The sequence below is a fragment of the Pongo pygmaeus genome, chromosome 17 (genome assembly GCF_028885625.2).
Source record: "Pongo pygmaeus isolate AG05252 chromosome 17, NHGRI_mPonPyg2-v2.0_pri, whole genome shotgun sequence".
NCBI lineage: Eukaryota > Metazoa > Chordata > Mammalia > Primates > Hominidae > Pongo > Pongo pygmaeus.
The window spans coordinates 66,224,509-66,247,605 of NC_072390.2; the positions used below are offsets into that span (position 1 = coordinate 66,224,509).

Consider the following 23,097-nt stretch of genomic DNA (forward strand, 5'->3'; position numbering starts at 1 on the left):
GTTGGACACTACAAATCTTCTGGGCCCCACATTTTGCTTCAGCTGCTATTGCTGCGACGTGTTCTGAGCAGGCTTCAATCAGCTTTGTGTAGGTGCAGCCAGAGGGAGTCGCTCCTTGGACTAAGCTTTCTACCTCTCCCTTCCTGCCCTGGGGCTTCTCTGATATCTGGGCTTGGGGTAGGAGCACTGCCCAGAAGGGTGGGAGTTAATGCTCAAGGAGCTGCTCTCGGACAATGGGGAAGAGAGTCAATGAATAAATGCTTTCCTCTTTCATTCCCCAAGCAGACTTTTCAGAGACCTATTTCATAAGCACCAGTCACTGTAATGCTGGCAAATTCTGTAACATCCTTCCGTTGTTCCCTTCCCTGTCTCTCAGACCTGCTCCTTGGGCTCACTTCCAAAACGAATCATCTGCAGACTTTATCTCAGGCTCTGTGTGGAGCTGTGGGACAGTGGTGGGGATGGCAGGCTAGGAAGGGATGACGGTGGCCTTCCAGAACCAAGGGGGCCTCTTTTGCTGCTGCTACTGCAGTCCCCATTGATGACTCCCTACTGTCCACTTCCCTACAGGGAGGACTCACAGTGGCTTTCTCACTCACAGTGGCTTTCCATCAGTGCTGTCCTTTGCCAAAACATTGCAGCAGCTAGTGTCATCAGGGGCCCGCAGAGCTGTGGGATTTGACCCCTTAGTCAGAGACTTATTTTAAATACCCTCTTTCAACTCTCCTGTACCAGTACCAGTCCAGATGTCTGACATCGCAGCTGTCTGTATTGGGAACTCAAATGGAAACCCCTGAATGATTATCATAAAATCATGTTCTGTTCCTCTTTGCCCTGTACCTTATTCACTGGGAACTATGGGAGTTTTGAACAGACTCATAGATGGGGAGATTTTGAGAGGATGAACATGCAGGACCTGTGGTTTTAGCTACATGCTCCTCAAAGTGAGTCTCAGGCTTTATCTGCTCTCGGTTGCTTTATCATCACTATGTCATAGATAAGGAAACTGAGGCTTGGAGAAGCTACGTAAGTAATTTGCTGAGTGTCAGATAGGTACTAAATGATGGAACTAGCAACCCTGGTCCTTGTAATAATCACTATGGAACACAGCCTTCTAAATGGCCCTCCCTTGGGGTGGGGATGTTTTGTGAGCCCCACTTCCAGGAATGCAAGCTAAAGACATCACAGCTAAGACATCTCAGGAGGGAATCTGGCCCTGGAGACTAGGGATCCCTACTGTGAGAACTTTGAGAAGCTCCGTATCCTCTCTGCTGGTTATGATTCTTGCCCCTTATCTGTTGCAGTGTAGAAATTAAGAGTGAAATCCTTGACATGAAAAGGGCTTGTACACTTGTCTCTGGGAGCAGGATGAAGAAGGTGTTTCCTTGTGTATGGACAGGATTGTAGGAGAAGATGGAGAGGAGAGTGGGTGTGGTGGCCATGAGGCAGAGGGCAGGAAGGTGGGGAGGATGTGGGCCTGTCGTGGTGCAGCTCTGGGCTTGAGCAGGAGCCCAGGCCATGGCAGAACAGTACAGTATGGACCCGGCTGGCTTCATGGGCTCCAACAGTTGCACAGGGCCCCCTGCTTAGCAGGACCTTGTGTTTGGTTTTATGCTCTGCTGCCACGATCTTGAAATTCTCAATTAATTTTGAACAAGGGAACCTGTGCTTTTAATTTGTAGCAGGCCCTGCAAATTATATAGCGGGATTTCACAACATCCTTTTTTACCCTGCAGTGCCCATTGATGGCCCCCTACTGGTGGCATTTCAGAAGGATGGAAAAGGACTGCTTCACCAGTGGTAGGAAGCAAAAGCAGTTCAGGATGAGAATGCGATTTCCCCAAGAAGAGAGTGTGGTAGTTTTCATTTCTGCTATGCATATAAATATATATATAATATATATATATTTTTTTTCTAGAGACAGGGACTTGCTCTGTCACTCAGGGTGGAGAGCACTGGCACAATCATAGCTCAGTGTAGCCTCAAACTTTTGGGATCAAGCGATCCTCCTACCTTAGCCACTCAAAGTGCTGGGATTACAGAAGTGAGCCACTGCACTCAGCCAATTTTGGCTAGATTTTAAAGGTCCAAATGTAGTGGTATGTCTTGGGAATAGGTTTTAATGGAGGTGGAGAGATTGCTATATATAACAATACCTGGAGATTTAGGTGGGAATAGTGGGTTTGCTGGGCTGAGGGGCAAGGAGCACAAACCCGGGGAAACCATCTTGGGGAAGGACTGATGTGGAAGCTGCACCTATTGAAGACTTACAGGAATTTCATAGCTTTTCCTCCTGCCTCAGCCTCCTAGTAGCTGGGACTACAGGCGCCTGCCACCACTCCCCAATATTTTTTTTTGTTTTTTGTTTTTTTTGGTGTTAGTAGAGATGGGATTTCTCCACATTGCCCAGGCTGGTGTCAAACTCCTGGCCTCAAGGGATCCACCCACCTGGGCCTCCCAAAGTACTACGATTACAGGCATGAGCCACTGCACAAATCGGCCTGTTTCCCAAGCTTCTTTATTCTGAGCCTTAGCCATCTCTTGTGTAATGGAGAAAATAGAAAGCTCGAAGTATTAAAGCCAGGATTACATGACCTAACACGTAGGAAACACCAAGGGCATGCTGAGCACTGGCCAGGCCCTCGGCTGATGTCCATTTCCTTTCTGTCTTATAACACCAAGGGTGCTTTGAACTCCAGGTAGATGGAAAGCTGAGTGCATTTATCTGGGTAATTTGGGTCAATGTCTACTATTTAGAAGCAGGTGGGGCTTGAGTATGAATTACCAGGTCTGGCACTTTATGTGACGATGGTGGAACATCTAACAACTCTTTTGTCATCTTAATGGCACCGCTTCCAAGTACAACTTTGTTCTAGCTGAGCAAGAGATGTTCTAGGTGGGAATAGTTACTGGAGAGGCTCCATAACATTCATGTGGAACATAGAGTGTGACTCTCAACAGATTCAACTACTTTAATTTAACCTACATGAATAGTGCCTCAGGGGGGATCCTGTTTTGGGGACCAATCTATGTTATGCTGGTTATTGTATTGGGGCCTTTTGGAGATTTGTGTGTGTGTGTGTGTGTGCACGCATGTACATGCACACTTGTGCACACATGGGTCAATTTTGTTCTATTATTATGTAGTCTCATAATCTGTTATTTGGATGTAGTCAAAGAAAAAATGAATATAATAGACTTCCTGTTCTTTCAAAAGCAAATATTTTTTAGAAGCATGCTCTTCATTTTGTTCACTATTTATAATTTTCTCTGATAGTAATAATTTAATGTAATATATGTAGATTAAGAAAGAAAGTCCTCAAATGAATCAGCCTTAGTGTGTGGGTGAAGGGGATGTCTTTTTGACTAGTAGTTTCTTCCTGTTTAAGTGTTAAAATTTGTCTAATTTCTCAGCTAACACTGGACTAGGATTTATAGGTTATGTGAATTTTAAATAAAAACCAAGCCCACACAAAGCAAATCAAATCGTTCCATTTCTAAGTTCTTATTTTTACTTTAAAAATTATGCAAGTAACTGTATTTATTGTTAGAATAGGAGAAGGTATAACTTGAGAAAAATCTTAATTTCTTTCCTTTACTTAACTCTACTTCACTCTTTATATTTTGATACATAGATATTTCCTGCCAAATGTGATTACACCATACATTCTGTTTTGGTATCTTCTTTTTAACACTTACCAATATATTGTTGATATTTCTTGTCAACTAGTGTACAAGTTTTCTCATATTACAATTATTATACTTATCTTAGCCCAATTCCCTATAGTTGTTTATACTTTTAATAGCTATAGTTTATAGCACCAGTTGAAAGAGAAACTGGTTCAGCAGAAAACGTCACCTATCTCTATGGGTGTTTACACTTTTTTTTTTTTTTTGAGATAGGGTCTTGCTCTGTTGCCCAGGCTGGGGTGCTCTAGTGTGATCTTGGCTCACTGCAGCCTGGACCTCCTAGGCTCAAGTGATGCTCCCATCTCAGCCTCCCAAGTAGCTGGTACTTTAGGCACGCACCAACACACCTGGCTAATTTTTGTAGACACAGGGTCTCGCTGTGTTGCCCAGGCTGGTCTTGAACTCCTGAGCTCAAATGAACAGCCTGCTGCAGCCCTCCAAAGTGTTGGGACTACAGGCATGAGCCATCATGCTCAACCTGTTTATAATTTTAATAGCTATAGTTTATAGCACCAGCTGAAAGACAAACTGGCTCAGCAGATAACTGTCACTTCTCTCTCTCTCTCTCTCTTTTTTCCCCAGAGAACCTTGTCTTGGGCTATTGGTAGCCTGTAGATAAATTATCCTTGGATCAAGTGACCATCCCTGTACAATAAGAGTTGGCTGAGGAAGAGGATAGACTGTGAGCAGGAAAGATCCCCTAGAAAGGCATGTAGGTATAAAAAGATCTTAAACTAAATATATGTCTATCATATATAGGATGGATTTTTTTTCCCATTTGTCTTTAACTTTTTAATTGTGTTTAACTCTACCCTCTTTCTCTTCATTTTTTCAGCCCCAGTAACACAAGTGTTAACTTTATTGACAGTATCACAGGTCCCTGAGGATCTCTTTGGTCACTGTTTTTCAGTTTATTTAATTTCTGTGTTTCAGATTGGGTTATTTCTATATTTCTGGTTTCAAGTTCACTGATTCTTTCTTCTGTCATCTCCATGCTGCTGTTGAATTCATCCACAGAGTTTTTTATTTTGGTTATTGTACACTTCAGTTCTAAAGATTCCACTTGATATTTATATCTTTTTTTTTGTTGAGACTTTCTAATTTTTGCATTTGTTTCAAGTATAGTTGTAATTGCTTATTGAAGCATTTTTATGATGATTGTTTTAAAATCTCTGATAGTTGTGTCATCTTGGTATTGGCATTTGTATTAGTTTCCTAGGGCTATTTCCTAGGGCAAAAAATTACAACATATTTGGCAGCTTAAAACAACAGAAATGTGTTCTCTCACAATTCTGGAGCCCACAATTCTGAAATCAAGTTGTTGGCAGGGCTGTGCTCCCTCCAAAGGCTCTAGGAGAGAATCTTCCCTTGCCTCTTGCAATTTCTAGTGACTCCAGGCTTGTGGCTGCATAACTCCAGTTTCTGCCTCTGTCTTCACATGATCTTCTCCTCTGTGTTCATGTGCTCTCTCCTGTCTCTTATGAGGAATGAGGATGCTTGCCATTGGATTTTTGGCCCATCTGGGTAATCCTGGATGATCTAATCTCAAGATTCCTCATTATATCTGCAATTATGTCTATTGTTCAAATAAAGTGACACTCAAAGGGTCCATGAACTTACCTCTTTTTAGGAGCCACCATTCAACCTACAACAGCATCTGTTGATTATCTTTTGTCTTTCAAGTAGAGATCGTCCTGGTTCTTGGTATGATAAATGCTTTTCAATGGAAACCTGGATACTTTGGATATTATGTTGTGAGGCTCTGGATCCTATTTAAAATTTCTGTTATAGAAGCTTTTTTATTTTGACACAGCTTTGGCAGGGGAAGAGGGGGCACTGTCTCATTATTGCCATGTGTGGTTCTAGCCCAGATTCCCCTCTGGCTTTCCTTGCAAGAGAGGATCCTTGTTACTGCTGGGTGGGGTGGGAGTTCAGGGTCCCCACAAGGCCTCTGCTGGTTCCACTCTGGCTTGGAAGGGCAGAGGTTCCCTGTCATTGCCCCCTACTGGCTTCCAATGACATCGTAGTGGGACAACTCATTACAGCTGGTTTTGCTCTCCATTAGGCCACCTCTGACACAACCACAGCAGTGAGGGGAAGGGAAACCTTGTTTCCATCAGGTCAAAGTGGAAGTCCAGGCTCTCCACTTAGCCTTGGCTAGCAGGGGTAAGGCCATAGTTTTTTCCGCGGTGTTTGAATACAGTAGAGTGGTTATTGCCTGTATTAGTCCATTTTCACACTGCTATAAAGAACTACCTGAGACTGGGTATATTAGTCAGGGTTCTCTAGAGGGACAGAACTAATGGAATATACATATAAGGAAAGTTTATTAAGTGTTAACTCACATGATCACAACATCCCACAATAGACCATCTGGAGGCTAAGGAGAAAGGAGAGCCAGTCTGAATCTCTAAACTGAAGAACTTGGAGTCCAATGTTTGAGGGCAGGAAGCATTCCAGCACAGGAGAAAGATGTAGGCTGGGAGGATAGGCCGATCTTTTTTCACATTTTTCTGCCTACTTATATTCTAGTCACGATGGCAGCTGATTAGATTGTGCCCAACCAGATTAAGGATGAGTCTGCCTTTCCCAGCCCACTGACACAAATGTTATTCTCCTTTGGCAACATCTTCACAGACACACCCACGATCCATACTTTGTATTCCTCAATCCAATCAAGTTGACACTCAGTATTAACCATCACATTGGGTAATTTATTAAAAAAAAAAAAGGTTTAATTGACTCACAGTTCTGAATTGCTGGGGGGCCTCAGGAAACTTCCAATCATGGCAGAAGGTGAAGGGGAAGCAAGGCATGTCTTACATTGTGGTAGGAGAGAGAGAGAGAGAGAGAGTGAAGGGGAAGTCCCACTTTTAAAACATCAGCTCTCATGAGAATTCACTATCACGAGAACAGCATAAGAGAAACTGCCCCCATGATCCAATAATCTCCCACCAGGTCCCTCCCTCAATATGTAGGGATTACAATTCAAGATGAGATTTGGGTGGGGACACAGAGCCCAATCATATCATTGCCTAAAAGTTTTTGTCCTGCTTGGCTGCCCATTCCACAGTCTTTGGGCTAGAGAGAGCAGGCTTTTCTTGGGCTTTTCTGCACCTGATGGCATTTCAGGGTTGCTGGCTTCTCCACCATCCAGGCTGGGGTTCATGAGACAAAAAGAAAATCAGGGAGCTCACCTCAGGTCCCAAAGTCCTTAGCCCCCTGCCTTCTTCATTTTTTCTCTTTTTTGAGAAGGAGTCTCACTCTGTTGACCAGCCTGGAGTGCAGTGGTGTGATCTCGGTTCACTGCAACCTCTGCCTCCCAGGTTCAAGTGATTCTCCTGTCTCAGCCTCCTGAGTAGCTGGGATTACAGGCACCTGCCACCATGCCTGGTTAATTTTTGTATTTTTAGTAGAGATGGGGTTTTACCATGTTGGCCAGTCTGGTCTCAAACTTCTGACCTCAAGTGACCCACACTCCTGGGCCTCCCAAAGTGCTGGGATTACAGATGTGAGCTTCCACGCATGGCCCAGACTCCTGCCTTCTTCTCTCCACCCTTCGGGGTTTCCTCATTTTTTAATATATATATATATTGTCCAGAGTTTTTAGCTATACTAAATGGAAGGAAAGGGGAAATTGGTGTTTACATGATATAAAGAGTGTTTACTTTTTTTGGAGTCAAATTTTTTTTTTTTTTTTGCTTTCAGTGTCATGCTTCCCCTCCTAAGAACCACATAAATATTTATCTATTTTTAATGCTTTTGTAGTTTCATCTTTTATATTTAAGTCTTTAAGCAAGTGTTTATCACAGTCTGGTTTATAGACTGTAGTTTCTTGGTCCACCTAAGAACTATTGAATCAGAATCTCTGGGAGTCTGTCTTTTTACAAACTCTCCAGGTCATTAAATATCAACTAACATTTGAGATTCACTTCTTCATCCATTCAAAAAAATTTTTTGGTGTAAGTTGTAAGGCAGGCCTCTCACCTACTTTTTTTTCCCTAAGTGGTTAGTCAATTGCCTTAAAACCATTTATTAAATAATTCTATTTCCTTCGCTGACTTAAAATGCTACCATGATAAAATATTAAATTTATATATATAAATATAAATATTTGGGTCTGTTTCCAGATGTTCCATTTTGCATCATTGATCTGTCTAACCATTCTGGCGCCGGTAACTTACTCTCTTTAATTGCTGTAACTCTAGTCTGTGTAGATTTCTGAATGTTGCCCTGCATCAGCCTCTAAAAGCCTCATAAGAAACCATTTGCCAGGAGAGAATTAGATGACTCATATGTGAAGATGCTTTGTAAATTGCAAAGCGCTCTGGCCTTTCAGCCTACCCTTGACACTAGCACTTCATAAAACACTGATCTCATCCCTTCCCTTCCTGACTCTAAAGCCTTATTCAGAAGATGAAGCTCATTATCCCAGCATTCAAGGTCTTTCCTTCACCACCTGGTCCCCATATCCCCCCTTTTCAAAATGACCTTCCACTTGTCTTCAATACAATCCTCTTTAATCAGGTTTGCCTGTGATCTGCTTTGCAAGACTTGCCTAACACATTTCTTGCATTCAGTCTTATTGTTTTCTCTACCATGAAGTACATTCTTTAAAATTACTTACTGTCCTCCAAGGCTAATCTCCTTCCAGAAAGCTTTTTATCTGAATTTTCCAGCTTTCCTCATAGCATCCACTTTACAGTTAGCATACATTGACCTATGACAGCTCTCCTCTGATGCAATTACTTTTGTTATTTGTGTTTTCTGGAGTGTGTATATCATTTCACTCAACAGTAGTGTAATATTGTTACCCACAGAGGCTTTGCCTTCTTCTTCTTTTTGTGTACCTGCATTTCCCCTAGTAAAGTGTGACACACACAGCAGACATTCACTCAATGTGGGTTTACTGGCTAAATAAAGGAAGGGTAATATTAGATCTCAATGAAAGTCTGTGATTGTTTTCTATTGCTCAAACCCAGACAGAGGATTGGTCGTCTTGCTTCATCTATTTCCAGGTATGTGTTCAGTTCAGAGAAAAATCATAGGTAAATGTTGTGTTGTGAGATAATCACTGCTTTATACTAATCAGCTAGACAATGATCTCATGGGATACAATGGTCCTGTGCAGAGATGTAGAAACCAAGGAATTTCTTCTTCACATCCTTGCAAAAATCGCCCTGCAGCTCAGAATGCTCTCTATAAGACAGGATAGAGATTGTTTTAGGATGCTATTGTCTTCCCTGCCCACAGTTCCCTCAGAGGGAATTTACTCACAGAAAGCCCTTGTTATCTCAGTTGCTGTTCTTTTTAATCACTTGATTCAGTTTTTCCCTGGCCACAGCTGATTGGACTTAACCATACCAGCTGATTGGACTTACCATACCAGCTCAGAGATGAGCTGAGCCAATCAGGATCTTGCTTGGGTGAATAGAAATGAAGAAACACAAAAGAAAGCTGCCAATTGGATATGGGTATTGTAGCTGACAGGTCTTGGGAGCTGAGTCAGGGTCAGGGAGACTGTGATGGCAATGAGAAGTCAACACACTGAGGATAGGGAGAAAGAAGATGAGTCTGGGAGAGAAAGAGAATGATTCTTCTGGCCGAGGGAAAGGAAGAATATCTGTTCCTGCAACTGCACTGATTCTAGAAACACTCTCAATTCAAACTCTCTTGAGGTAACTTCTTGTTCCTTAATTCTGGGTCTCCTCTACTCCTGTTCTTGACTCCTCATGAGATCATTTGAGCTTAATAATAAACCCCACTTATCTTGACCAGGCTTGAGGGAATGGGTGTGTGTGGGGGGGTTTCTGCTCCTCTCAACAAAATTATCCTCTATAAAATAGGTGGCACTGGGGGAATGGTTATCAGCTGGGTTTTTTGTTTTTTTTTTTTTTTTTGGTGTGGTGGTTCCTGAAGAATGTATATTTAATTGTAGTATTAGTCACTTGAGTTAGAATAGCTGGATGATGAATGTTTTTAAAAAATACTGCTTTTGGCTGGGCGTGGTGGCTCATACCTGTAATCCCAGCACTTTGGGAGGCCCAGGCAGGCGGATCACGAGGTCAGGAGATCGAAACCATCCTGGCTAACAAAGTGAAACCCCGTCTCTACTAAAAATACAAAAAATTAGCTGGGCGTGGTGGAGGGCGCCTGTAGTCCCAGCTACTCCGGAGGCTGAGGCAAGAGAATGGCGTGAACCCGGGAAGCGGAGCTTGCAGTGAGCCGAGTTCAGTGCCACTGCACTCTAGCCGGGGCGACAGAGTGAGACTCCATCTCAAAACAAAACAAAACAAAACAAAACAAAACAAAAAAACAAAAAATATTGCTTTCAATACACTTTTAAGCTTTCAATACTTTTTCATGAAAAATTTCAAATGTTGAGACCAGTAGAAAGAATAGTAGAATAGGTATCCATCAATCTACCACCTAGATTTAACACTTATTAACATTTTTCCATATTTGCTTTATCTCCATATTTCTTTTCTGTTGTTGGATTATTTTAAAGTAAACTACAGATATTGTAACATGTTTCCCCTAAGTACGTCAGCATGCATCTCCAAAAGAGGTGTGTTCCTACATGACCACAATACCGTTGTCACATAAAACACAATTGGCAGTATTTTCTTAATGTCACTAATAACCTAACTATTAAGAAAATAGTGCCAATTGTGTTTTATGTGACAAGCATAAAAAGAAGAAAAATTGGGACTCATTTAAATAGTCCCAATTTTCCTCAAAATGTCTTTTATAGATGCTTCTTTTCACACCATGATATAAAGATGGCACGGCATTGGATTGTTAAATTTTGTCCTTCAAGTCTCTCCTAATCTAGAACAGTGTCTTACTCTTTTTTATTTTAAAGGAAGAAATTAGGCCAGATATTTGGCAGACTGTCCTACATCCTAGATCTGTCTGATAGTTTCCTCACAGTCCTGTTTATCTTGTTTCTCTCTTCTCAGTAATTCCTATACAATGTAAGTTACATTTCAAGCCAACTCTCTTCCTCAGCCAACTCTTGCAGTACAGGGATGGTCACTTGATCCAAGGGTAATTTATCCACTACATTTTTGGTGATAATAGCTCAGAGGTGGTGATGCTGTGTATTTCATAATGCATCACAGCAGGAGGCACTTAATGTCTGGCTGACTGTCCCACTATTTGTGATGCTGTATTGGTTTCTCTCTTCAAGGTGATGACTGCCAGATCCCTCTATTGTAAAGGAAGGCATCTCCTTTTGTGATAAGAAAATAAGCTTTGGGTGATACTATCGAGTTTTCCATTAACCTTTCACCTAATGATTTTAGTATCTACTATTGATTCTTTCTGGAATGGATGAAGTTTATCACTAACTAATATTTTCTGACAATAGGATAGGCTACAGGGAGACTGAGAAGCAGAGGCATGAAGTCTTCTTTGTTGGAGATTGTTCTGCATGTTACTATTATTATGGATATATGTATTGTTATTTATTGCAGCCTAACAAACTGTCCCAAAATATAGTGACATCAAACAACAACAATACATTTATGATCTCTCCTGGTCTCTGTGGGTCAGGAATTTGGGAGGATATGGCTGGGTGCTTCTAGCTTAGGGTCTCCAACGTGGTGGTTGTCAGATGGGGCTGGAGCTAGAAAAGCAGGAACCTAGAGTATCTGGGGACTGGCAGGGAGTTTTTATCTTTGTGTTATCTCAGGCCCACCCTGTGTCATTTCTCTGCATGGGGTGGTTTGGGTTTCCTTGCAGCATGGTGTCCTTCAGAGTGGTAGGACTTTACATGGTGGCTGTTAAGGACTGAATATTTGTGTCCTTCCAAAATTCACATGTTAAAATCCTAACCCCAAGGTGATGCTATTAAAAGGTGGGCTCTTTAGGAGGTCATGAGGGTGGAGCCCTCTTGAGTGGGATGAGTGCCTTTAGAAGAGGTCCCAGAGAGAGCTCAGATGCCCCTTCTACCATGTGAGGATACAATGGGAGGGTGTTGTCTATGAACCAGACACCAAATCTGCTGGTGCCTTCATCTTGGACCCCCCAGCCTCTAGAGCTGTGAGAAATAAGTTTCTGTTGTTTCTAATATGTGCTGTTTATGGTATTTTGTTATAGCAGCCTGAGCAGACTAAGCCAGGGGCTCAGGGTTCCACCGTGTTTCCAGTGAGCTGGGTGGAAATGGCTTTGTCCTTTGCAGTTGGCCCATGGAAGCCATGGAGCATCACTACACAGTACTCTGTTGGTTGACCAGTCATGACAGTTGGCCCAGATTCAAGGGGAAGGGACACACATCCCACTCTTGACAGTGAAAGTGTCAAAACATCAGCAGACATGTTTAAAAACACTGTATTATTTTTATGAAATAAGCATATACATCTGTATTTACTAATATTTGCCTTTAAAAAGGATCTGCATAATTAATAATTGAGAAAAACAGAGCAATTAAAAATAAGACAAATAATAAAGAATAAATGGATCAAAGAAACAGATATACCTGCCATCTGGACAGATTATAGTTCCAATATAAAGGATGAAGGACTTAGGTGTTTGTAGCTCTAGTTGCTGGGTAAAAGGTTGTTTACAAATTTACCTGGAGAGTTATTTTTTTCCTCTTGACACTGAATTTTAGAAGGACTTTATTAAATGTATTCTTTCATCAGGGCCATTGAGAAAGAGAACCGTCAATGCCTGGCTTTGGTTGTTCAGAAGACAGAGAAATACTCTTTAGGTGGACACTTGCGAAACAATTTCTCTGGGAAAACAGAAACTCGAATACTAATATTAGCTTTTGATTAGTTTCTGCAGGGGAACTAAGATAAGCTGTGAGTATGTTGCCTTCTGAAGATGTAGCCCCTGCTCTAGTAGGGTCTGGCTCAGGGAACCTTGGCAAAAACTTGTCAACTCCGGCCACACATTATAATCATAGGGTGGAAGCAACTCTTACAAACCCACATGCCAAAGTTCATTTATCAATTATGCAATTGTATTCTTTAGACCAGTTGAATATAATCTCTGGGGGTAGGATATGGGCATCAGTATTTTGTTTTAAAGCTCCACAAGTGATTCCAGTGTGTGATCAGGATTGAGAACCATTGCTTTATAGCAGGGCTTGGTAAACTGTTGTGAAAAGGGCCATGTAGTAAATATTTCCAGATTTGTGGTCATACTGCTTCCATCCCAGTGCTTCAGCTTCGCCTTTCAGCAGGACAGCAGCCATAGACAATGGGCATGATGAATGGGCATGGCTGTGTTCCAATAAAACTTTATTACTGACACCTTATTTGGGGACCAGTTACATTTCAGCTCCCTTTAATAGCATCATCCTTGTATGTAGAGCCTCAGATGTGCAGACATGAAAGAAGGGACTACTTTTATAACTATTGTGACTGTCATGGGCATTTTGAGTGGCAATTTAAATTTTTCTCTTTTTTTCCCCAGAGATGAAAGACTTTATTACTCACAGCAAAAGCAGTAGCCAGAGTATCAGAATTTGTGCTTTTCCCCCTGAACCCCAGTTCCCACAAGGGTAAGAATTTGGTCCGACATAGATACCTACACGTGCAATGGGTCATGTCACAAAAAACACTGAGGGTGGAGAACCAGCCATTCTATAGCAGGCAGTGGCTTACTTGCTCTTTTCCCTCAGCTCTGTTTTTTTTTTTTTTTTTTTTTTTTTTTTGAGACACGGTCTCACTCTGTCACTCTGGCTGGAGTGCAGTGGTGTGATCTCGGCTCACTGCAACCTCTGCCTCCTGGGTTCAAGCAATTCTCGTGCCTCAGCCTCCTGAGTGGCTGGGATTACAGGTGGCCACACCACCGCACCCAGCTAATTTTTTTTTGTAATTTTTGGTAGAGACAGAGTTTCACCCTGTTGGCCAGGCTGATTTCGAACTCCTGACCTCAAGTGATCTGCCTACTTTGGCCTCCCCAAGTGTTGGGATTACAGGCATGAGCCACAGCGCCCAGCCTTTCCCTCAGCTCTCAAGGTGCACATTGCAAATGCACCCCTGAAAAATGGCCCCAGTAAAGAACCTTGCATTTCTGGCACATCCAGCAAGAATGTGCAGGAATGCAAAAAGCCCATGGAGAACCATCTCCCAACATCGGTACATGTCCCTGAAGTGAAAATTAACCTGTCTCAGAAAGATAAAGACAAGAAAATGTGCTATTACTAATGTTTTAAACTATATAAACTAACAACTACCTTTTGCCAAAACTTAGACTTGAGTATCTTTTGAAAAATCAGGTAATAGTGATATTTCCTTTTCAAGCACTATCCTGGTTCCTTATATTTAAACTAGACTCCATATCAGGATGACCAGAGTTTGAACTCTGGAGGCATGGCCCATGAATACAAATATCTTTTCTGTACCCTACCATTTATTTTCTTTTTCTTTTCTTCATTGTTTGTTTTCTTGTCCCCTACCATTTCTTATTGCTTTCTAACAAAATTAAAATTTCTAAATTATTATTTATTGTTTTTTATTTTAAAAAGGAAGGGGGTTAATTCACAAGCTTATGTATTTCTTTGCATAGCATCCCCCCACCCCAGCTCTCTTCCCACACAAATCTTCTGTCCTTAGGACATAGATCTTTGGAACTAGGAGTGACATTAGAGATTGTTTCCTTTCTGGTCCTCCAGAAGGGCTGTGATTTGCCCAACATGGCTAGGGCAGGAACCAGGAGGGCAGGACCAGAATTCTGGCCTCGAGTCCCCTGTCTAGAGATCAGCTAACTCTTGCCCTCTGCCTCCCTCCTCTCTGCATTCACACCTGATTCCTGCTTTCCAACTTTCTCAAACACTAACGTGTCCACTGACCCGGTCCTCTGCCTCTTTCTGGATCCCAGACCTTGAAATGACCTTGATTTGTTTTCTAGTCATTGTTAATTATTTGAGGATGGAGTAATGCATTGTCCTGCATTCTCCATCAGCTTACAGCTGATGGTGAGAAGTGAGAGGTGACACAGTTATTGGAGGGCAGGATTGGAGGGCCTCCAGCTTACTGTGGTTTAACTTATGAATTTTAGACTTTATGACAGTGCTAAAGTGACATGTATTTAGTAGACACTGTACTTTGAATTTTGACCTTTTCCTGGGCCAGCGATTTGCAGAATGATGCTCTCTCATGATGCTAGGCAATAGCAGTGAGCCACAGCTCCCATTCAGCTGCAAGATCAGCAGGGTAAACAAGTGATACTGCACTCTACAGTATACTGCATTCAATAAATTACATGAGACATTCAACTTTATGAAACAGGCTTTGTGTTAGGTGATTTTGCCCAACTGTAGGCTAATATAAATGTTCAGAGCATCTTTAAGGTAGGCTAGGCTAACCTATGATGTTCGGTAAGTTAAATATATAAAATGCGTTTCCAACTTGATATTTTCAACTAATGATGGGTTTGCTGGGATGTAAGCCCATTGTAAGTCAAAGAGCACCCATAGTCCCTTCAGATTCAAGTTGAAAAGCGTCCTTTTCTTCTGAAAATACCTTCACTTTTCTGCTTGTTAAGGCTGGACAATCTTCCCCTACCCCCAACCTTTTCCCAAATCCTTTTCACTCAGACTTGGAAGACCCTACCCTCTGCTGGCTCTGTTTCTAGGCCTCTCTATTCATTCAGCTTCTTTTAGAAGACAGTCCACATTGTGTTATTGTCAGTGCTGGCTTAATCCTGGGCCAGTTTCCATCTGTGTAATCTTTTGCGTAATCTCATCTGCTCTCACAATTTTGAATTCCAAAAATACTCACACAGCTTCCTTATCTCTGCCTGGTATTTTTGCAGTTGCCTACTAGCTAAAATAATCCATTTAAAATTCTTGTCATATGTCAAAGAATTTAGGGAAGAATGGCATTTTTGAATTTTGACTGCATTACTAAATCACTTTACACTGGATAAATCAGCTGTCTTTGACCTTATAACTTTTTTCTTTTAGTTATTTTATGTGCATAAATTTCCAGTTGTATGAGGTATAAGAATTATTAAATGAAAAGCTATGGAAATTTTGGAGATCTTGATTTCTTTTGGTTTTAATTACTGACTATATTCAGTGTCTAGGTAATAATATGATTTTGAGATGACTCCTATGAGCAAACACTGTATATATTCCTATATAAAAAAGGTTAATTTAAAAATCAAATATCATTTCTCATCTGTTAAGCCACTCTTAATTGTTAAGATAATTATTTTCTGTCTTTGTAGTGCTTTGGCAAAACTGATAGCAGTGCAAATTGAAATATCGTTTTTAGAAAGCCAGTTGGCAACATTCAAAGGGATGTTTTTACAATAAAAACAGAAGGTGTATCTTACTGTGTTTGACTGTAATTAAAATGTTCAGAGAGAGAAAATGTTCAGAGGATGCAAGGATAGGGAGGTGGGATATGGGACCTGATAGCACTGGGCTGGTTCAAAGATTATATTTAGATTTTCTTTTTTTTTTTTTTAAATGTTTTATGTTTTATTTTTTATTTTTATTATTATTATTATTTTATTATTATTATACTTTAGGCTCTATGTATGCTTGAGGATGGGGCTTTGTGGACTCTAGAAGAAGTCTCAGGGCTTTTTAATTTAACTCTGAGACTTTTGGTTGGACCAAACACTCCCTTTCCCAAAGTTCCAACTTTTACATTCTGCTGCCAAAACTTTCCAGTAGGGAATAATGAGATGGAGGGGGCAAAGCTATGTGCCTAGCAGGGGTGAGGCTCCTCCTGTCCTCTCTGTGTTCAGGGTACTGGGTCAGTGCTCTGGCTCGTAAGCTTTCCTCTGAGAAGCAGGAAATCAAAGGCAGACCATGGTGCCTGCAAGCATGGCCTGGGAGTCATCTTCAAGGTTTCCCACTGCCCAGCTATCCTCAGGGTTTTATGCTTTTACATGGAAACACCTGAATCAAGACAAAAATGCATCTGGCAACTTATTGCATTTTTTTCCCCACATTTGATCTTTTTCAGCATTAGCCAAGCCAAAAATAGGCTGGAGATTTGACTGTTGGAACAATTAGCCACCTGTATTTTATGTGGAAAAAAATAAGAATTTCCAGGCTTGGCTCAGCCATTTTGTGTTGATTATACTGAGTACATTGAAGCGAGGTGGCTGAATTTTGCACACATTAGAAGCAGCAGCTAAAACTCTGTACAGCTTGTGTTATAATTGGGAAAACAGGGATGTGTTCCAGCATCGTATCATTCCCTGAGTTCTCTAGTAATATCACACTAACTTTCTCAGCAAAGCTAAGCAGATTAGTTGGAGGGAGTAGTAAGAAACTTGGTCGCAATAGAAATTCTTTCTGGTTAGGAAAAATAAAAGGCAGTGATAGGCCACTGAACATTCTGGAAACAGTCATGCCTCTGCCTTTTGTCCCTGACAGAGAAGATAAAGTCACGTGTAGATGAGGCTGAAGAGGATTTCTTTGAGTTGCTAGCAAAGCTCTGTTTCAGTTATCTATTGATGTGAAACACAAAATTCCAACATAATGGCTTAAAACAACGATGTATGATTGTGACATTCTGTGGGCCCAGGAGTGGGGCGTATCTTGGTGGTTCTTCTGCTTTGCATGATGTTGACTGGGTCACTAGTGCAGCTGCACTCAGTTGGGAGCTCAGCTGGGGTGGCATATCCAAGGTGGCCTCTCATTGTCCGAGACTTTTCTCAGACGGCCCTCTGATAGTTCAGTAGTCTAGTCTGGATTTCTTATGGCATCACAGCTGGCTCTGAGAATGTAAAAGTGGAAGCTGCCAGGCCTATTTAGGCCTGGACCTGGGACTGGCACAGCACTGGCAGTCATTTAATTGGCCAAAACAAGTCACAAGACCAACTGAGATTGAAAGGGAAGGGAAGTAGCCTCCAACTCTTGGTGGGCTGGGGTGTCTGGGCGGCAGGTTGGGTTGAGGCAACTTGTCTCTTGGAGGGTCCCAAGCACAGATAGGATTATGTTTTCCTTTAGATAACCCAATTTAAATTTATTATGCAAATGTTATTGATCACAAAGTGTTAATATTTATGTTATTTATTTAAATAAATGAAATGCTGGATGTAAAATAATTTTATAAATGGTAAAATACTTCAGTAAATCAAGTTCTGGCCTAATGGAAAGGCGTAATTGAAAGGCTTTTAGAAAAGGTAAAGCTCGGGGTACTTATTTCACGTAGGAGAAAACTGAGGCTCCTATAAATATTTAACTTGCTTAAATTAATCGTTTTTCAGTTTTAAGTCATTAAGTTTTTGTTTGGCGTGTTGACAGAAAAAGGACTAGAATTACCTCTTAACTCCCAGCTCAGTGCTTATCTTTCTCTCTGCCTTCTGATCATAACTTAGCAGTTGTTCCTGAAGAAAATCTAACCTTTTGGTTTTCTTTGCCATAATCCAGAGTTTCTTGCCTTCGGCACTATTGACATTTTGAGCCTAATGATTCTTGGTTGTTGGGGGTTGTCTTGTACATTGTGGGATGTTTGGCAATACCCTTGGCTTCTGTCCACTGCCATAATCCAAGGCACTGACATTTCTTATGTTGCAGTTCCTGCACTGTCTACATAATCAAGATTGAGAATTAACTATTTTCCCAATCCAAAACTCAGGCACAGGTCTGATAAAGGACTCCCCCTGCCCCAATCTGTACATTCAGGTATAAAAAAATGTTTTAAGTTATAAATTAAATGTATAAAATTAAAATTTTGATTTTATTACATACATTATACAGATCACCTTTAAAAAAACAATTCCTTAAAATTCAGTTGTTTTGGCAAAATGACAAAGTATGGTTCATAGGATTTTTCTTGCAAACCGAAACTGATAACTGTTGGCAAATGTCAGCTGTTATCTTTTTACCTCACTTCCAGTTTGGTTAGAAACTAACTGGAGAGGTGATGTTAAATAACAGTGTGTTCATAAAACACAAAGTGAAGCAGAGATTTGGCAAAGTGTCTAGCTGATTTGAAACAAGTAGACCAGAACATATTCAGTTTAAAAACACTTCCTGATGCAAGTATTATCCAGACTGAATTTCTATACTAATCAAATTGTTTCAAGTATTCATTTCACTTGGTATTGTGTCAAAACAGCTGAAGTGTCTGATAAATTATTCTTTCCTAGTTGTTTATGACTCCAAGCATATGTATTACAAAACTGAATTTGATCTAACAGTTTCCATCTCTCTTTCCCATGTGAATGATAATGTTGATGGAACTACGGAAGCAACACCAACAATGAAATTAAATAATTTCAAGGTTTCTTGCTTAGGAAAGCTAGGCAGCATTAGAAGGTGCCTGGGGAGGCAAAGCAGAGTGTACCCAAATGCTTTGGTCTTGATTGTTTAATAGTTGTTAAAAGCCAGTCAACTCACATTTATTTCTCCTTCAATTTCATAAGTGGACCTGCAAAAATTTGCAAATAAATCTACACAGCTTTGTCATACATAAACATGTGCTTGAATTCATTCCTTCATTTGCATTTTTGAACTTTCCCAAATACAAATACCTACAATAGCCCAATATGCTTGTTCTGCTCATTTGGAAAAGCTGCCTGATGGTTTTCCCTTTGGCATTTTGAATAACTACTAGCTGCAGATGCTAAATAACTCTCAAGTCTGTGTGAGTTAATATTTCTGCCAAGTTAATCAAATAAAATACAGTTGAAATCTCAACCAGAAGATGCTATCTATCGTCTGACATGTACTTGACTGTGATAATGAAATGCTGCCTGACTTAGCCTTAAATTTTGAAGTTGAGATCCATATTGAAGAATTTTTGAAGTCTGGTCTCCTGAACTTTTAAAATTACATATGAATTTAAAATTTGTTTTGCCCAATGGTGTGAAGTAAAGACGATATGGTTAAGGTGAATTTGGTCACATAATCAAACTTACGTATTCATCTTGATAACTTGCCTTCCCTCTGGTTACCTCCTCTCTCTTTTCTTCCCACACTACCATGAGACTTGATTTGAGTACCTGTCATGATCCTCTTAACTCTGCCCCACATTTAGATTTGAATTACCTTTAATTACATTCTCAAGGTGCCCAGTTTTCTTTGTGAAAGAATTGCCCTACAGAGTTCCATAGTTACATGAGAGTCAGGCCCATTAATTTCTCTGTTGATTTTAATTTCTCCTGAGTATCAGATCTTTGGCAAAAGTATAAAAATTTACCAGGAGACTAAGAAGAAGAAACAACATTCCAGATCAGAAGTAATTTATATGAAGACACAAATGATTGTGATCAGTGAGGACATTTGGTTCCCTAAACCAGAATGTTACTAGCCCAGCTACACAGAATAGTATATGTTCAGGCTCCAAAAGAAATTTCATAAGATCTGTTGTACCTTTTGAATAATTTCCTGTTAGACTTTTCTGGAAAAGAGATGAGTCTGGGAGAGGAACTCCCTACATTTTTTTCTCTGAAGCCTGTCTTTAATTCAGGGTTGCCATGTATGATGTTTTGGAGAAATGGATTGCTGAATCCAGTTTGGATGGCTGCCTATAAAGACGGAAAGGGCCTCCTGTGTGAAGGCCACAGTGTTCTGTCCCCACCTTTGAGTCAAGGCTTGTGCTGCTCCGTCACATTTCCCCTGCAAATGACCATTGAAAACTTGACATTGTTTAAGATCAACAAGCCCAAAATAATGTCTTATCCCAGTGTGTTGCACAGAATAGGTGTTGAGTAAATATCCAATAGTCAATCTGGCATTTACATTTAAATTGCTTTGTGAAAGCCCTTTGGGTTGCTGACTTCACTGCTCTTTTGTTCTTTTCCTAGTTTAAGATTAGTGGGTATTTTTAGGCGAAGTCTCACAGGACATTTGCGTCTTGGTAGACCCTTTGCACCCAGAGGGCCCTGTCTTCAGTTTCGTACGTTCAGGGCTGTATTAAGGCACCTGGCACACCAGATAGCATGGGACCTGGGAAAAGTGAGTGGGAGTATCCTATAGGATATTTCCTCAATCTATTAAAGAATTCCTTTGCAATTTTCAACAGGGGTGAAATTGTCCTTGAAGAGGTGAAAATTGATTCTTAGGGGAGTGCAGAGATTTGGATATTACAATGGTTTGTGGTTTGTCAGGTAGCTCAATGCTACCTGACAAAATCATAGTCCTTAGTACTTAATTTCTCTCATTAGGGAGAAATTTAATTTCAAATTGAAATTTATTAATTAATTTAAAGTTTAAGTAATTTTTTTTTCTTCGTAGAGGTACAATAATGAAAAAGAAAAAAAAAGTCTGAGAAACACGGTTCTGGAGCACACATCTCTTCTGTGGCCTTGGAAGCTACCCACGATAAGTGTTCCTTGATCTTCCTCCCTCAGGTAAAACCAGCACTTTAAACATATTCACATATTCCCCACTGTGGCTCTCCACTTTTTTTTTTCTGAGATGGAGTCTCACTCTATCTCCCAGGCTGGAGTGCAGTGGCATGATCTTGGCTCACTGCAGCCTCTGCCTCCTGGGTTCAAACGATTCTCCTGCCTTAGCCTCCCGAGTAGCTGGGGACTATAAGCGTGCACCACCATGCCTGGCTAATTTTTGTATTTTTAGTAGAGACGGGGTTTCACCATGTTGGCCAGGCTGGTCTCAAACTCCTGACTCAAGTGATCCGCCCGCCTCAGCCTTTCAAAGTACTGGGATTACAGGCATGAGTCACCGTGCCTGGCCACCCACTGTGGCTCTTCTTAAGGTGAACTCTTGAGAAAATAACTGGAAGGAACCTTTCACATACACTGGAGACAGACAACCAAATGCTGCATCTGCCCTGAATCTCCTCATACCTCTTTGTCCTAGTTCCCACCACATATTCCCAATCTTCTATCTCTCCCAAAAGGCAGCTTTCTCTAAATTGCCAGTAAGGGCTGGACTTTGGAAAAGGCAAGTCCTACTTTGGACCAACTATAAGTTTCTTATGCTTTTCTTTTTCTCCCTTGGAAATGTTCGTATAATTCCTTCCAGACACAGTTTCCTGAGGCAGCTGCTTCTCTCCCTGGTGTGCCCAGCTGAGACTTACCTGCCCTTGACATTGGAGAAGATATGCAAATAACTCCATGAATCCTTAGGGACCCATCATGGCTTCCCTTCAAGTATTCATTCTACCTGGGCACCCACACCCAATCATAGCTAAGTCTGGACTCACCTAGACGATCTCATCTGAATCCTGCTGCAGGAAGATGAGGCTGCCGGATACTATATCCTCTTTATAAACAGCAATAATAATGTTGGTTAAAATAGATCTAGTGACTTACCCAAGATGACATAGCTAATATATAGTAAGGTCAGGACAGCTTCCCCCAACAACACACACACTGGAATGTTCATTCTCTGAGGACAGGAGCCATGCTGTTGCTCACTGGCATGTTCCCAGGGCCTAGCACAGGCCCTGGCATATAGCAGGAGTCCAGTCAATATTTGTTAAATGAACAGGGTTCTTTGAGCCTGGGGCTGTCAGATTACCAAGACAATGCAGGAAACTGTCAAAAATATGTGGGTCTATTCATCTGGCCCACAGTTGATTTTACATTGGCAGCTACCACCTTCATTTTAAGAAGTGTAAAACAATAGCTGCAGCCACTTCTTCAAGCACAAAGCTTATCCCAAACTTCTGAGAGGCTTGCCATGGAGTCCAAGGATAGCTTGTTTCTAGGCTGTATTTCATTTCAAATTAAGTGCAATTATTGTTAAAAGACAGGGTCGTCTTGTTATTTAAGTCTCTTGTATTAGGAACCCCAAATTGTACACAGAGGTGAGACCACTCTCATTTCTGTTTTCAATAAAGTTTACACACAACACAAATGCTCTTGCTATGGGCTGAATGTTTGTGTGCCCCCAAAATTCATTTGTTGGAACCTAATCCCCAAGGTGATGCTATTAAGAGGTGGGGTAAGGTGGGGTTATAGGGAGGTGACTGGGTCATGAGGACAGTACCCCAAAGGAAGTCATTCATCCCGTCCCCCGTGTGAGGACACAGCAAGAAGCCACCATCTACAAAGCAGGGAAATCGTCCTCACCAGACACCGAATTGCCAGAACCTTGATATTAGACTTTCAGGCCTCCTGAACTGTGAGCAATAAATTTCTGTTGTTTATAAGCCACCTGGTTTATGGTGTTTTTTGCTACAGCATCCTAAACAGAATAACACAGTGCTAAGTAAAAATATGCATGTACTTCAGAAGATAGAAAATGCCCTACAAAATTAAGTTCACTTCTCTTGCAATCAATCATTTATTGTGAGAAAAGAGGGAGATATAATGAATTGTCACAGATTTGGTATACAAACATAAACCAACTTTCTTCTGTGTTAGCTTCTGATGGGAAATGTGTTTTGGTTAGCTCAGTAGGAGTGGGATAAATACATTCCCAAATGAAGAAAATCAGCCACTCACCTAGCCAATCATAGGCCAACAGCATTTATTATGCACTAGCACTGTTACATAATGAGGAAGATA

General features: G+C 41.0%; 1 long non-coding RNA gene across 1 annotated transcript in view; it reads left to right on the forward strand.

The window, feature by feature from the left end:
- The window catches only part of LOC129018949 (uncharacterized), a 64,390-nt gene extending 41,754 nt beyond the window's left edge, over positions 1-22,636 (forward strand). The window contains exons 3-4 of the long non-coding RNA XR_008495462.2: positions 20,855-20,970; positions 21,608-22,636. This is a non-coding gene — a long non-coding RNA (uncharacterized LOC129018949). The remainder of the gene's footprint in view (positions 1-20,854; positions 20,971-21,607) is intronic.
- Positions 22,637-23,097: the final 461 nt, after the last annotated feature.